Source organism: Protopterus annectens, chromosome 12.part0 (assembly GCF_019279795.1).
Source record: "Protopterus annectens isolate FY-2018-M chromosome 12.part0, PAN1.0, whole genome shotgun sequence".
Taxonomy (NCBI): Eukaryota; Metazoa; Chordata; order Ceratodontiformes; family Protopteridae; genus Protopterus; species Protopterus annectens.
Window position 1 is genome coordinate 60,103,274 of NC_056746.1, and position 15,667 is coordinate 60,118,940.

Below are 15,667 nucleotides of genomic sequence, written 5' to 3' on the forward strand. Positions count from 1 at the left end.
TACCGGTTCTGTAGTCAGTATAATATGGATTGCAATAATGAACTGATATTTTATTGCTTACTGTCAACATCACATTCTGTTGTATCATGATCTGATATTTTCTTGTTTGTTGTTTGACTGACAATCTATTTTGTCTTCTACTGTAAGCATCATCAGTGTGTTTTCATTTTGCTGTAACTGAACTGAAAAGCTAGTTTTTCCAAAAGCTTCTACATTTCATACGCATTTCTGAAAAAGAAACAAAAAAGCAAAAAATAAAAAAAATCAACTTTGGCAAAAGTGACAAAATGTAATAGTTTGTGGGAAGAAATATCCAGGGAATTGTTATGGCTACCCTTGTATAGGCCCTAGGGCCGATAGCCTAGTACCAACCTATGAACCTATTCACCAGATGGAGCTGCATAGTCCAGCTGATGATAGCTTCCTTGTACCTGCCATTTCAACCAAACAAAGACACCCTGCTCATTTGCTTCATTTTAAACCTGAAGGCTAGTAATGTAACAATATTAATATGTCTCACATCTACTTCTTTACTCTGGCTACAGAGAGGTGAATTCCTGATTTATCAGAAGCACAGGCAGTCCCTTGACTTTATTCAAATGCTGGTTTTACTAATTCATCTATTGTACAATTCCTTTCCTTCCCACCTGGGAGGGATCATTAGACATAATGCACATAGTTTCATATTCCCAGAAACTCTATCAGCACTTAATTCTTTTGCAAACCTTGATAATTTCTAAAATTATTTGGTATCTTATATGACTGCGGTGGTGGTGCTGCGGTAGCGTTGTCACCTCACAGTTAGACGTTGCCTGTTCGATTCTCAGTTAGAGCGTCTTCTGTGTGGCAACATGTGTGAACGGGCGTTCCTTCATTGAAGGTTGTGCATTAGGCCCAGCAAGCCAGCACGTAAAACTCTACTGCCAATCATTGGCGGACTGGAGTTCCGCTGTGGCGACCCCTAACTGGGAAAAGCCGAAAGACACAAACAAACATTTGGTATCTTATAAGTTTGATCCTGATATTTTTTTTTCCGAGTCTCCTCCTCATTTTATTTCAACTAAGTATTAGACATCTCCTGTAGAACTGTACACCCAGATTAATTAAAGAGATTTATTCTGTCATTACTTATTCTGAGTATAATGCCAAACTGCTCAAGGACCTGGAGGGGTTAAGTCCAGCCAATGCTGTTGGGCATAGCTGCTCCACCTGTATTTAGGATCTGGTATTGCAGCAGGGAGTCTGCCTGCAGTACAAGGTCCAACATATAGCTGGACCTGCATAGGTAATAATCTGTTGAGAGTAACAGCGCCACCTGTACAACAGAATAGTGAAAACAGTCATAACAGCCAGTATGACTATTTTGCCTGCATTTATGGCATCCAAAAAGGACATGCATGCAGTACCATTAGCTAACTATTAAGCAAAATGAGCCGTTTGCAAAGGAATTCAAGGGATGACTCACCGTAAACATAACTGCTCATACTCGTGCACCCAGACACCCACCCTCCCAAATTCTGCAGTACAGTTCCACCTGCATGTGCAATTTTCAGCTGTCTGGCTTCCTACCATCTACTTTCTACAGTGCCTAGTCTCACATAAAGGTAGACCTGTTGCTTCAGTGACACATCTCTTCCACTTGAATGGGATTCTGCAAATTAGTTCATATAGCACATTGGTGAACATAGCCACTATACTTCACGGACCAGTCAGTGTAGTGAACTACATTCACCTTTTGGAAACAGGCAAAGGACTCCAGCAGTTGACAGGCTGGAGAAGCTTTATCTTTTGAATTCGGTAGTGGAGTAACTGTTCAGTGTGTCATATTATTTTATATACAAGTCATCTGGGTATCCAACCCTAAATCTGTATAAGACATATACAGGATGACTATAATAAGGAAAATGAGAGATTAAACAGGCTAGCAAAGGTCAATAAAATCTATGGTTAGTTCTGTAAAGGAACAGTAATATCTGGACTTTATTGAACTCTGATCCTGGAATTTATGAACAGTGCACAGATATAATCAAAAACTGTGTGAGTACAGACAGCCATTTAGCATGCAGTGGCACGTAAACTGCTATGAACTACCAAGGTTAACAAACATGCACTTTGGTTATAAATAATTGTATACCACACACATATCCCCATTTCCTGTAATGAAGCACAATTCAGTGATGCACATGGCACTCCTGTGCTTAGGAAGGAGAGAAACAATGTGTAGCATGTCAGTGTTAAACAGGGTAGTATGACAGTGTTGCACATTGCAGCAGTGACAGGAAGCTTAGCCAGGCACACCAGATCTTATTGGATAGAAGATGCTCAGTAAGCTTTAACACACCTCATTAAGTCATTCACTCTATTTAAGCTCTTTCCATTTTTCCAGCAAGCAAGTCACAAGTTGAAACTCTAATTTTGTTGTTGTAGTGTGGAGTGCAGTGTGTGTGTGTGTGTGTGTGTGTGTGTGTGTGTGTGTGTGTGTGTGTGTGTGTGTGTGTGTGGGCACATGCATGCGCGCATGAGTCTGTGTTTGCTTGTGTATGTGTATGGGTGCATATATGGGTGTGGATGTAGATGTGGGTGGTGTGTGTGTGTGTGTGTGTGTGTGTGTGTGTGTGTGTGTGTGTGTGTGTGTGTGTGTGTGTGTGTGTGTGTGTGTGTGTGTGTGTGTGTGTGTGTGTGTGTGTGTGTGTGTGTGTGTGTGTGTGTGTGGGCACATGCGTGCGCGCATGAGTCTGTGTTTGCTTGTGTATGTGTATGGGTGCATATATGGGTGTGGATGTAGATGTGGGTGTGAGCTTATGCATGCATGCACATATGCGTGTGCATGTGTGTGTGTGTGTGTGTGTGTGTGTGTGTGTGTGTGTGTGTGTGTGTGTGTGTGTGTGTGTGTGTGTGTGTGTGTGTGTGTGTGTGTGTGTGTGTGTGTGTGTGTGGGCACATGCGTGCGCGCATGAGTCTGTGTTTGCTTGTGTATGTGTATGGGTGCATATATGGATGTGGATGTAGATGTGGGTGTGAGCTTATGCATGCATGCACATATGTGTGTGTGTGTGTGTGTGTGTGTGTGTGTGTGTGTGTGTGTGTGTGTGTGTGTGTGTGTGTGTGTGTGTGTGTGTGTGTGTGTGTGTGTGTGTGTGTGTGTGAGAGACCTTGTATGGAGAAGGGCGCATACGATAAAGAAAACTATGCTGCGTATCTACTTCATTCCCTACTGGGCTAAAAAAACACAGTGGATAGTGTTGGCTGTTCATAACAATGTTATAGTTGGTGGATACAACTTTATAGCATAGTTTGGATATATAACATACTATATTAAACATCATGTGACTCAGGTTATGGCTGAAAATAGACCATAGGGCACTGAAGTGGCCCAGATAACAAATAAGTAATTAATAAGGAATAAAATGAAGCTTTGCAAATGACCTTCCAGTCCCGAGGAATATCAGTGACTGCCTTCAGAATGCAAAACTGCATTAAAATATTGAAATAATATCAACTCCTTGCCACTCTAGTTCTAACTCAAAAAATAACCTGTTCTTCGCAGTCTAAAAATAAATGGAGATTCAGCGTTCTAAAATTCTCCCTTATATAATTGAAGCAGTGGGCAGTTACCTTCAAGTCTTAGCAGTTTTCCCAAACTACCACCTTAAATGACATCCTAATATATATATATATATATATATATATATATATATATATATATATATATATATATTGTATTAGCAGAGAAACTTTGACAAAAGCTTCTGCTTGTAAATGTTTTAGGGAGTTAACCTCTTAAAGCATGCTTAAGTGAGCATTCTCTTTTGAGTTCAGGATAAACTTTATATATATATATATATATATATATATATATATATATATATATATATATATATATATATACTTATATCCCCTGCCTTCCATGTGAATGAAGATTTGCTTCTCTTCCTATATCCTGACTGCTGCTAATCTGGTGACTACTTGATAGTGGCATTTGATTTGTTCTCGTATTAAATTATGTAATTTGTGTATCAGCTCTTATTATGTATCTTTGAAAGTTCATGCTTCATGTTCATTGTACTGATTCATGATTTTTTGGTACGTTTTACATATAGCAGAAACATTCCATTGTTGTGTTTTAAAAGTTCACTCATCATACAATGTCACTATTAAAGCTGGTGAATTCAAAAGATTTGTTACCAGTATATGACTGCCTTTCATGCATTCTGTACAACTTACCATAAACTGATCTATTTATCACACATATGTGGTATTAATAAATTTCTAATTTGTATAGCAATTTATTCATTTGAATTTATGTTGTTATTACCTTCTTGCCTAGGATATGATTTAAAATAGCCTTTTGGGCCTCACCACTAAACTAGTTATGAAATAAATAAATGAACAGATAACTTACTAAATTGAGTCTTACCTATTAATACTTCTCAAGATGTTCTTAGCTACTGCAAAAGTTATCGGAACATCTCCTGTTGCAGTTTGAAGAAATTATCTTAGCATACTTAAGTAAGTCAGGGACAAATAATTGCATTATATTCCAGTGAGCTGTAAATCCCTGCCAATTATCAGACTGCAATGAATAGTTTCCAGTAATTGAATAATGAACTCTTTGTTCTATTTATTATGAATACTAAATGCTCTGGCAACTTCATTAATTTGCCAGTTGCACAAAGTAAAAAATCAGAAAGGTGAGAGTACTTATGCTGTGTTATTTCTTAACAAATGGAGTGCAGCCTTACAATTAGCTGAAAAAAATTCTGCACCAACTATAGATTTTATAGAAATTGTCCAGGAAATCATTGCAGCAGGTCATTTTAGACCTCCTTAACTTATTTTACTAATGTAATTCAAGAAGAGTTTTTACAGGAAGTAGTTAAGAATCCTTATCCAAGCTGCAGATGTTACAGAACATGAGTTGATAAATTAGTTTATTTTTTCTGATTTCTGATTGACTTCCTATTTGCAAAATCACGGAGCTGAGATACTTACAGAAAAAGTGAATGTGTATGAGAGAGAGTGAGGCAGATAGACATAGGTACTGAATTTAAAACACTGCATCTTAAAACCGACCTTATTTCATCTTTGAAAAAACTTGCTCTTAAAATACAAATAAAAACAACATCTGAAGAATAACAAGAAAAAATGCACACAGCTAAATCTAATCACACCTCATTTAATCTTTCTGAAAGGTCATAACATAGAGAGAGAAAAGAAACAATTTGTTCAAGTTCATTGCAAATCCTATTATGGTTGTGAGCCTCTTTCTTTGTTGAACAGGTTCATGGTCATGTATATGAGCAGACAATATGGGGACACATAGACATAAACTGCAAACTACAAAGAATGCAAAATGTAATCTGAGAAGTGAATAAACATGAAAAATACCCAGAAAAATAATGTGCTTCCAAACTACATGTGGCCAAAGCACATGGATTGTTCCTTTTGAAGTTACAGGTAACAGATGAATGTGTTTAGCACATTTGCAGTGACTATAATAAAGTATTGTTTGATAATGCAATATACATGAGAATGGGCAGACATGTAAGAAGAGAAAAGGTAATGAAAAAGCTATAAAGCAAAATAAACTGCAAAGCTCTTGCTGATCAGGTAGGAAATGCCATTAAGATTGATGGAGTTATTTTAGACTTGGCTATCAGCTATGTTAAGGCATATACACACATCTGCATGGTATTTCCATAAAGCCTCTGAAATCACAGGGATGAAAGATGAGATTATGATGAGATGCAAAGGGCTAAATTGGATCCAAAAGGCCATCAAACCATGTGAACTGTCAGTGAACCAGTACGACAGCAAAAGGAAATGAACTAGTGTTCCGAGTATAGGCAATTACTTCCAAAACCGAGGAATGAATTTCAGTTTCTTCATGATAAGTGTATTACTTGATTAAGCCTGTGAACAGTAAACTGAAATATCTCTATCTTCGTGATTTAATGTATTTTATTGTATTAAAGGTAATATGAACATCATAAATTAGAAAAAAAAAATCAATCTAAAATCTAGAGTCTGGTTCATGAAAGGCTCTTGTGAAATGTTATATTAAAATAAATGCAACTCTTTGCAAATCCCTGCTCTGTAGCAGACGCAATTCTGAAATCACCTTTAAAACATTTTCAAAGTGAGAATTCAGAAAACATAATCATTAATTTGACTGAAGATTGTTACCACATGGTCTGATATTAGCTTAGATGAGCTGAACTTTTTTGACAGTATGATATATGAGTGCATATTAACAAATTGTCTTAGGTTTTGCCATTTTCTTAGGGAAAAAAGTTCTTAAAAGTTACACCATCACTGCTACATTATCTAGATATAGTGCAGTTTCTTGTGTGATTATATTATGTATAATCATGGTGTCAGTATACTGACTTTAACATCTTCCCCGTGTAAATCTCATTGCCAAAATGCAATGTAAGTTCCCCTAAATCTCCCAGAGTTATAAATGGTGGAAACGTCAACAGGTCAAAAATAACAGTGTCAAAGCTTCAGCTCCTGAAATCTCTATTTAAAAAGTTTTTCTGCTAATATGGCCCCCCTACTACATGTCACTCATATATGCTAACTCTTTGAAACTGAAACAACATTGCCAGCAATTTGACTATAAAAATAACAATTGTGAACTTCATTAGTGAGTTAAAATTGATGAGGTGAGGCCTCATCCATTAAAGATTCAACAGTGAATAAGTTAACAGTATCCATTGAAATATCCCTTATAAATCAAATGACATTTATCTCAAAGGCTTGAAGTATTGTCTTTTGGACAATAAATTGTCCCGGGACATCCCCTAGCCTTCTAAGTCTCTTGGGGTGGGGGTCAGTCTTTTATTCATAAAAATACTCCCTTTGTCTGCTATACAAAGTTCTCATAAACCTGGATCTTGCTTATATATTTGTTCTTGTATTCAAAGGAAAGTGACAGAATATGGTTGAACCTTTATAGTCTGGAAGTTGGCACAGAGGGTTAAGGTTGTGAGACATAGTTCCTATGGTACAGGGTTCGATACCTTCAGACATTGTTTGCTTACTGTGTGACCATGAGCAAGTCACTTAACCAGGTACTGCTGGGGGCAGCTAAGAATTTGAGTTAAGCTCATCCATTGATCTTTGCACTGCAAGCCAAGTAATTACCTATAATATAATCATTTAGACAATAACTATTAGTCTCACTAACACAGACACTTTTTGTTTCACCATTCCAGTAGATGCTATACCTTTTGACCACTTCCCCCATTGAGTTCCTAAACTGTTTCCTCACGTTTTGAATATCTGAATAACTAAATATTCCATTTACACATGTTTGTTATTAAGGTATTTTCTAATGCATTAATGGTTAAGCCTGAAAACAATTATGTTCTTGGCCAACACCTCCCTATATATGAAGTGCCCAGAGCAAAGGTATGAATATAATGCTATTGTCCAGCTGTGTGTTTGCTTCAGTTACATCTGTGCAATTTTTGACTCTCCTGATGTGACCTAATGTAAATAAAAAAATGTCACGGACATAGTAAAGTGCTGTATATAGGCATTCAAGATACCTATTTTTAGCAGTTAGCTAACATGTTTGAATAAAATAACTTTTATGGTTCTGCACTTTACAAAAGTTGTCAAATAGAGGGCAAATTTCTGTTGATACACTATAATACAGTATTTTAATCTATTTGAGTGAGATCTTCTAAGAAATTGTTTTCCTTTTAGTTGACTATACTTAATTGCCATCATTAAATGTTTTGGCTGCATAGAAGGAAGTGTTGAGCCAAATGTCCATTCTGATATAAACAGCAGAGCTTTTTGAAAATGATGTGCACGTGCCAAAAAAAATAAAAAATCACTGCGTGTGTGAAACAAGACTTTCCTAAAGAGCCCAGAAGTATAATGTCTTCTGAATGCAAATGTATAACCTGCTGTTTATGACATTGATAGAGTGGATCATGGCCTTAGTAAACATCTCTGATAATAATTTGCACACTGCATGGACAAAGTGGAAGTGGGATTACAGGAGGCATTTATATATAAATGTATGGGCATTCACTTCTGGTAAGTGGCTTCTGCATCCTGTGTAGTCATAGTTAATGGCTTCAAGTAGACTTCCATATGGTCAGGAAGGGGCAGACAGAATAGATTAAAAGGTTTGGGATTGGTGTAATGGTCAAAGTGTTTACCTCTCAAACATAAGGTACAGTGTTTAATTCTTGCTATACAATGGCCAATTGTCTGGGCTTCAAATGGCCCACAAGAGCTGCTTGCCTATGGACCTATAAGAGGTGTGGCATAGAAACTCCTTCTAGTCAGTTATGGAAAATCAGAAATTTTCTGAGGGAAGGACAATATTTTGCAAGATGTTGCTGTATTTTGCCCCTTTGATATAATTAAAATTACAAGTAAGTGCATTACTACTCATGTATAATTCTTTTATTTAAGGTGTCATCATGCACAAAAGTGCTGTACAACAACACACATAATGGAATTTCTTCTGTGTTACTGAATAGTGAAAAATCATACAGTTGAGGGACTGTATACGCTGTATATGCAAGTCAGGTTCTGAAGAGTAAGGTATGGAAAAGTGTCCCTTAGATATGTGCCACAGTAATGGATCTACAAAAGAAAGGGCAGAATGGGATTAGAGAGTACATAGATGGTATGTTGTAATCTAAATAGAAAGTGTGTGTGTGTGGGGGGGCAAAAGTATGTTTGAAACTCCTCCCCAAAAGAGGATGGGATGGGAGTTTGTAACAATTAAGTACTGACCTTTGGTTGTGTCCATGCATTAAAATAGCAATACATATGTAAGTTACTTCATTTCTGAAAAGAAAGAAAGAAAGAAAGAAAGAAAGAAAGAAAGAAAGAAAGAAAGAAAGAAATGGTAATTCTTCCAGACAGCATCTTCCAGTACATTACTAACTTATCAACTTATAAATTGCAGGCAACTTAGAGTTATGCAAGACGTCATTTGACTTTCAATCGGTGACTGGAAAATGACCGGATTCTGTTAGGGAAACATGATCAGCCACCTCCAGAAAATGAACAGAACCTTAAAGAGCTGTTTCTGAACAATAATAGAGATCTCATCATATATTATAAGAAAATAAACACCATGACCAAAACCTATATGTTTTGCAAAGAGTAAATTACAGTAATAACACCTCCTTGTTGATCAGTTAGGCCTACTGGTTCACACAATCCCTTTTCAAGGATGACAAAGCAGAAATGACTGGATAATTGCCATGCTGAAGGTCACATAGCAGCAGACAATGTCTAATGGAATCAAACCCTGTACCACAGGAACAACAGCTCACAGCTTTAACCCTTAATGCCAATTGCCAGATGACATGTTTGGACTCTACTTTGGAAATACCAGTAAACTATATATTGCATTAATATCCTATCATAAAAGAAGTGAGGGAGTGGTTTGGAGCCCAGTACGAAAGGGTGAATCTCCCTGAGTTCCTGTAAGCACTCCACTCCTTTCTTATTTCTGTAATGTTAAAATAACAGACAGAATGTCAGTAAAACAGCTAAATAGAAGAAGCTTCCATGAAGTAGCCAGTGGATACTTTCCTAGAGAGAACAAATTGTCAGAGAAATGTTCTGGAAGGCATACATAAAATTCATAAGGTTCCAATGGAAAAAATGTGGTAAAGCAGAGAACACAAAACCAAAATCCAGTAAAAAGAAAAAAAACAAACTCTCGAGCACTGAATGAAATAATTTATTAGTAAAAGTAGAGCTTTTGGATAAAATCATTTATCAGTACATAATAAAACCATTCCAAGTTACATTTTAAACACTAACGTGCATAATCACATAATATCATACAGCCAATGAAAAGACATATTCAATAATAAAACTAATCAATTATACAGTATTTATTACCTCAAGCACATTTTTTGTGTTTGAGGACTGGTTTTAAAGTGACCATTTTATTAATACCTGGCAACCGATCTGCCTGCAGATGCAAAATCCAACCATATTCTTTAAGTTCCAACTTATTTAAATCACCACCCTAATATTTTTATTGTGATTCCATTACCCTAAATGTAAAATCATGTTCATTACCATATTCTTTTTTATGTTTTGCCAAGTAATTATTGATAACTCCCTTTCTCATTTCAGATTTTTGTTGAGTTATCCATTCTTTTAACTTTCAAGTAGATTTGCCTATATAAAAACTAGAACACCTTTTGCATGTTGCTAAATATATGATATTGATATAAAACAAACAAAATTTCATGACTGCATATGGATCAAAAATAGGATAAATTTAGTGTTCTCAAAAGCGTGGGTCATTTATGACAAATTTAAAAAGCTATCTGGACTTGAATTTAATTGGGTGAAAATACTGCAGTTGCAGGTAAGACTTAATGCAGGAAAGGCAGATGAATAGTTAATAGGGAGGAAGTGTTTGGGTAAAATGTGTAGTCCTACAAGAATGATGAACCTTTGGGTGGGAATGATAGGGAAAAGCTATGAGGAATTGCTACATCATATTTCCAGTTTAGTATGCAGGTGGGCAGAGCCATCAATATTTGTGGGTAGAATTAACATTATATTGATGATGATACCTTCAAAATGTTGACCGTCACATCATCAAAACCACTTCCGTGAACTCCTAACTATGACTTTTCAAAACCTCAAACACAGATATTCTGAACCACAAAATCTTGCCCCCTTCTTGATCCATGTTAGCACTTGTTTTTAGGTGAGGAGCATCAGAAATGTCAACATTCACTTTTTTTTTTTCAGCTTTCTGAAATTTCAGCAGTATGGATTTTGTGGAAATGTTTCGACAATGTGCACATTTGACTATGTTCTTTCAACATTTTGATGGTAAACCAGTGATACTCCCAGGGTCTTGTATCCATTTCAGCATTTATCCATAAAGAGTACTGATAAGTAGGTATGCAAAATACAGAGGTTTGACTTGAAGTCTGTGTAGTTGTATGAAATGTATTACAGCAAGACAAAAGTACAGAATAGGAAGGAAGCCAGAGGAAGCCCAAGTATCTGTTCTACTTGATGGCAGACACTACTTCATGTATGTTGAGGGACATGAAACTGAAAGATGTAGTTACTGAAAATGGAGAGGAATTATTAAGGGGAGGGAACTTTTGGGGGCAAGAGGATGAAGTTAGATAGAGACAGAGAATGACAGACAAGTATTTATTGAAGGAATATGTAGGAAAAAGAAGTGGAAGGAGACAGGACCTTATTCGCTAATTCATATTTGCCTTTAAGGGTGTGTTTGAAATAATCCAGATAACAGGATATCTGGTAGACCCTTAAGATAGAAGATGTAAGCTAAAACTGGGATCTGTGCAATTAAGGATCTGGATTGAATAGAAAGCTGTGATTGAGGACATGGCTATGATGGGAATGGAATGTTTTATCAGGCTTTATAACTTAAGCAAGGAAGAGAATTCCAATCTGAGCATTAACAGTGTTAAAATGGAATAGGCCATTTTAAATTCTGTACAATATGACATAATTCTTAGGAAAGATTAGAAGGAAGTAGAGTTAAGGCTAGAGGGAAGCAATTGTTGGATGTTGTAAAGAATCTTACATTTTCAAAATAAAATAACACGATGGAACAGCTCAAAATGAGTTGGAGAATACAGGAGGGAATAGTTCCCAGAGAGGCAATAAAGAAGTGTTGAAGAAAATTGCTAAAGTAAGGACAACACCTGCACTGCATAAGATGGGGTCATCAATAGTTAAGGACTCCTGTGTAGTTGCGAAGGGTGTACATTACATGATCGGACATTTAGGTGATCGAACACCTAAACATCGACCAGTAAATGTCAAACTCTGACAATCGCGAACACCATTTGCGCAAATGTTTTCCCTGGGAAAAAATTTGCTTGGCCATCATTGGTAATTTGCCCTTTTCCCCAATGTAGAGTTGGTATATTTAGTTAGGGGGGTGTGGAGGGCGAAGTCTCCCACTTGATTAGTGTTTAAAGGTTTGTTTTATTTCCTACGGCCAAGCAATTTTTTCCCCAGGGAAAAAAAATTGCGTAAACGGCTGTTTGTGGTTTTAACGGTTCAACATTTACGGACCAACATTTATGTGTTCGATTACCTTAACATTCGATCACATAATATAGACCTGTTGAGAAGGAATCTGTAACTTTCATTATGCTGTGAGACTGCCAAATATAAAATTCATTTGGAACAAAAGTGCTAAAAAGTGAGAAGGTAATTTGTAAGCATGCTCCCCATTAATGGAAATTTGCAATTCTTGGGCTACATGGAAAGGAATATGATTCATCAGAGGCTGATTTTATATATGGATGGAATAGGAAGACATCTGACTATGAAAAGGTAATATTCTACTGAAAGATATATAATTAACTGCTAATAATTTATGGGTGTACTGAAGATCCATTTCAGTTCAGCTTGATAGGAAACAAAAAGAGAAAGTGAGAAGCATGTGGAAAAAAGTAAGGAAAAAGTAACGATTCAAAAATTGCATTAAACATGATAGTGGCCAAAGGTAGTTTACCGGGTGTCTCTATCAGAATGCATCTGTGTGTTTAGTATATTTAAGTATACCTCAAACAATGTACTTTTATTGTCCAAAAAATAATAAAAAAAAATATGAATATATAAATCCCAAACACGTTAATTAAGCACTTCGTCTCACGGGAGACTTCATCAGAATTCTGATGAAGTCTCCTGTCGTGGAGACGAAAGCTGCTTAATGTTGGGTTTTTTGATTTATATATATTTTTCATAACAGTATTTTATTTTTTTGCACAGTCATCCTTTGGATTATCGGACAGCCTTTATTGTACCGGATACAGTTTTTTTGCTTGGTGTTCGACCTTTCTGCAGTGTGTTTAGTATATTTGTTATCCATGATTGTGACAGTTATTGGAATAAAGGGTTAAAACTGTTTGTATACTTTTAAATGATTTGTATAGTAAAGGCTATGTATTGTGTAGATGTCTGATATTAATTGTAAATTGTTTGCTGTATATTTCTAAATGCATTTGAATGTATTACAAGAATAAAAAGGAAATATAAACTAATTTCAAACAGCTAAAATTGCTTCACACTTGTATAATTGCTGCATTCACGTAAAACCTTAGGGTATTCTGCATAGCCTGTCTTAATATTGATCTAATTTACACAATGGTTCAGATTTCACATATGGTTAGCTTTTATCAATATGAAGCTGCAAGAAACCAAAGGCAGAAAATACACTAACAAGGACAAATAAGTGTTCATTGCTAGCACCCAGATAACTGCATGGAGACATTCTTCTAAGGTGTCCCCTTAAAACTGTTTTAATTCTATCTATGTTCTACAAATGTATCGTATTAAACTTACAGTCATAGTACAGCATTATAGTAGCTAATATTGAAGCATCTTGTGGTCCAACTTGCACATGCAATTAAGCCAGAGTGATTTTGATATAGAAAATAACCATCCTGTATTTAACTTGACCTCTTCTATAACTGATATATTGGTGTAATGAATGAAGCTTATGCTACTACTCATAAATAGGTATATCCTGATATAGAATCAGTGACTGATTAAACATCATTGTATATTAGATGAAAATGCAGCTATTTAACAGTCATAGGAAACATGCAGTTGTACAGCTGACTGCTTGTTTACATAGAATAGCAAGTTTCAGTATTTGTTACCTTTGCAAAAAGTGCACTGAATGCATACATGTAATAATACAAGTACTGGATGCATTCATAAACTAAAACAAGTTATTAGGTATGGCAACTTTTTATGCAAGATATTCATAGTGCTTTATTGATTAAATAGTTCCTATATTTTAGATGTGCGTATAATTCGATAATGCAACCCGTCAAACATTACTGGATGAAGGATAATGAGTAATTAGTATGCATGACAAGCTACAGTTAATAAAACCTTATCCCAACATCAGGTAAGTAGAATCCTGGTATATCCACAAATACATTGTGTTATTACTTCAGGTGATTGTGAATAAAAGGAATTATTTCTGGTAGTAGAAATTCCATTCAGTTGTGGTACAATAGTATAAGGAAAGATCCATAGTACAGCAGTAATTGTGCAAATAATGCAAATATGTGATTGTCATTTATTGGCTACCGCCCTTATATGGAAGAGAAACATAATTAGAATGATTTTCATGAAATTGTTAGGGGAGGTGGGGAAAAGAAGTAATCATAATATAGAAAATTAATATATGTCCTTTAGGTTTAATTCTAGTAGAAAAGGTCAGACTAATAGAATGCATGTTAAAGTAGAAAGTTGTATAATTGGATAGTAATCATTTCACTAAAGACTAATATGCTAAACAAATAAATGATTTAATATGCAAAAAATGTATTATTTTTTGACCCAGTATTGAATACGGTGATAATATCTCGCCTAGTTTCATGTGATGATGTACAAGGCTGAAGGCCAAGGATCCTTATGCTCAAACATGTGGTTATTATACAATTCTAAGCTGTCTTAATACAGCTGTAAAACAGAAATATTTTTTAGTTTCTTTTTGTCCCTCCCAGCGCGCGCGCACACACACACACACACACACACACACACACACACACACACACACACACACACACACACACACACACACACGCACACACACACACACACACACGCACACACACTCATACACACACACCATTTTGAAGCATTGAATTAGAATAGGACTGCCATAATATTCATAATAGAGAAATTGATGCACAAAGACAGAAAAGTAATCCCTTTGAGAGATGCTTTGAGCAGAGGATACAAACAGCATTTTCTTCATTCTATGTCACTTTATTTAATTTTGTTTTTGCTTAAAGGGACAGTTAATTATGATATCTGTAATGTGCAACACTATAAAACAAAATTGTCCACTTATCAATAGCCTTGAATTCTGTGTATTTGATGATAATATTATGATGTGTCCACCAGGTGTATGATTGGTTTTGCTCATACACAACCTGCCACTGAAGCAGTGTGCAGCATGCATCCTGGAGCTTGCCTGCCTCTTAATACTGCCACTGAATGCTTCAATATCAGAATAACACATTATAGAAATAGAAACTAATGTAACATCCAGAAAACAAAAAATACTAAACCCCTTTATACATTTTTTATATAGTGTTTATATACTGGAAACACTACAAATGAACATTTTTTAACATTATGTTAGGTTATTTCAAAACTACATTCAATTGCCTCTCTAGCGTTTTAACTTGCCATGTGGAAAAATAGGGCCTCCTAGATTTAAAGTCAAATTTTCTTTTTGATGAGAACTTCAGCCTTAACTCTGACTGTGTTAAAAATGAAATATGGTTGTTTATTAATTTATGTTTTGCCTCCATGCAGATGACCATCATCTCCTCATTCGCTTGATGTACCATACCTCCCTTAACTTCCCCAAGCTTAACCTAACACATACCTAGGACTGGTGAGGAGATAACGGCCACTGGCATTCCATCATACTGCTGCCAGTAGTGTGCCCTAACCCTGTAACCTCGTTTTTGGGAGGTTCATAAGTGGTTTTGCTCATGCTGAATCGTCAAACCAAATGGTGTACCATGTGCTGCATGGAGCTTGCAAGGTTTATAACACTGCTAGAGTGGTGAACTTAGTCTGGATCCCCCCCCACAAGGATAGACAAAATGAAACTAGCCACTGACTCCCA

General features: G+C 36.0%; 1 protein-coding gene across 1 annotated transcript in view; it reads right to left on the minus strand.

Annotated features, from left to right (window-relative positions):
• The window catches only part of RBFOX1 (RNA binding fox-1 homolog 1), a 1,735,725-nt gene that overhangs the window by 1,379,917 nt on the left and 340,141 nt on the right, over positions 1 to 15,667 (minus strand). The gene's annotated exons all lie outside the window — the stretch shown is intronic.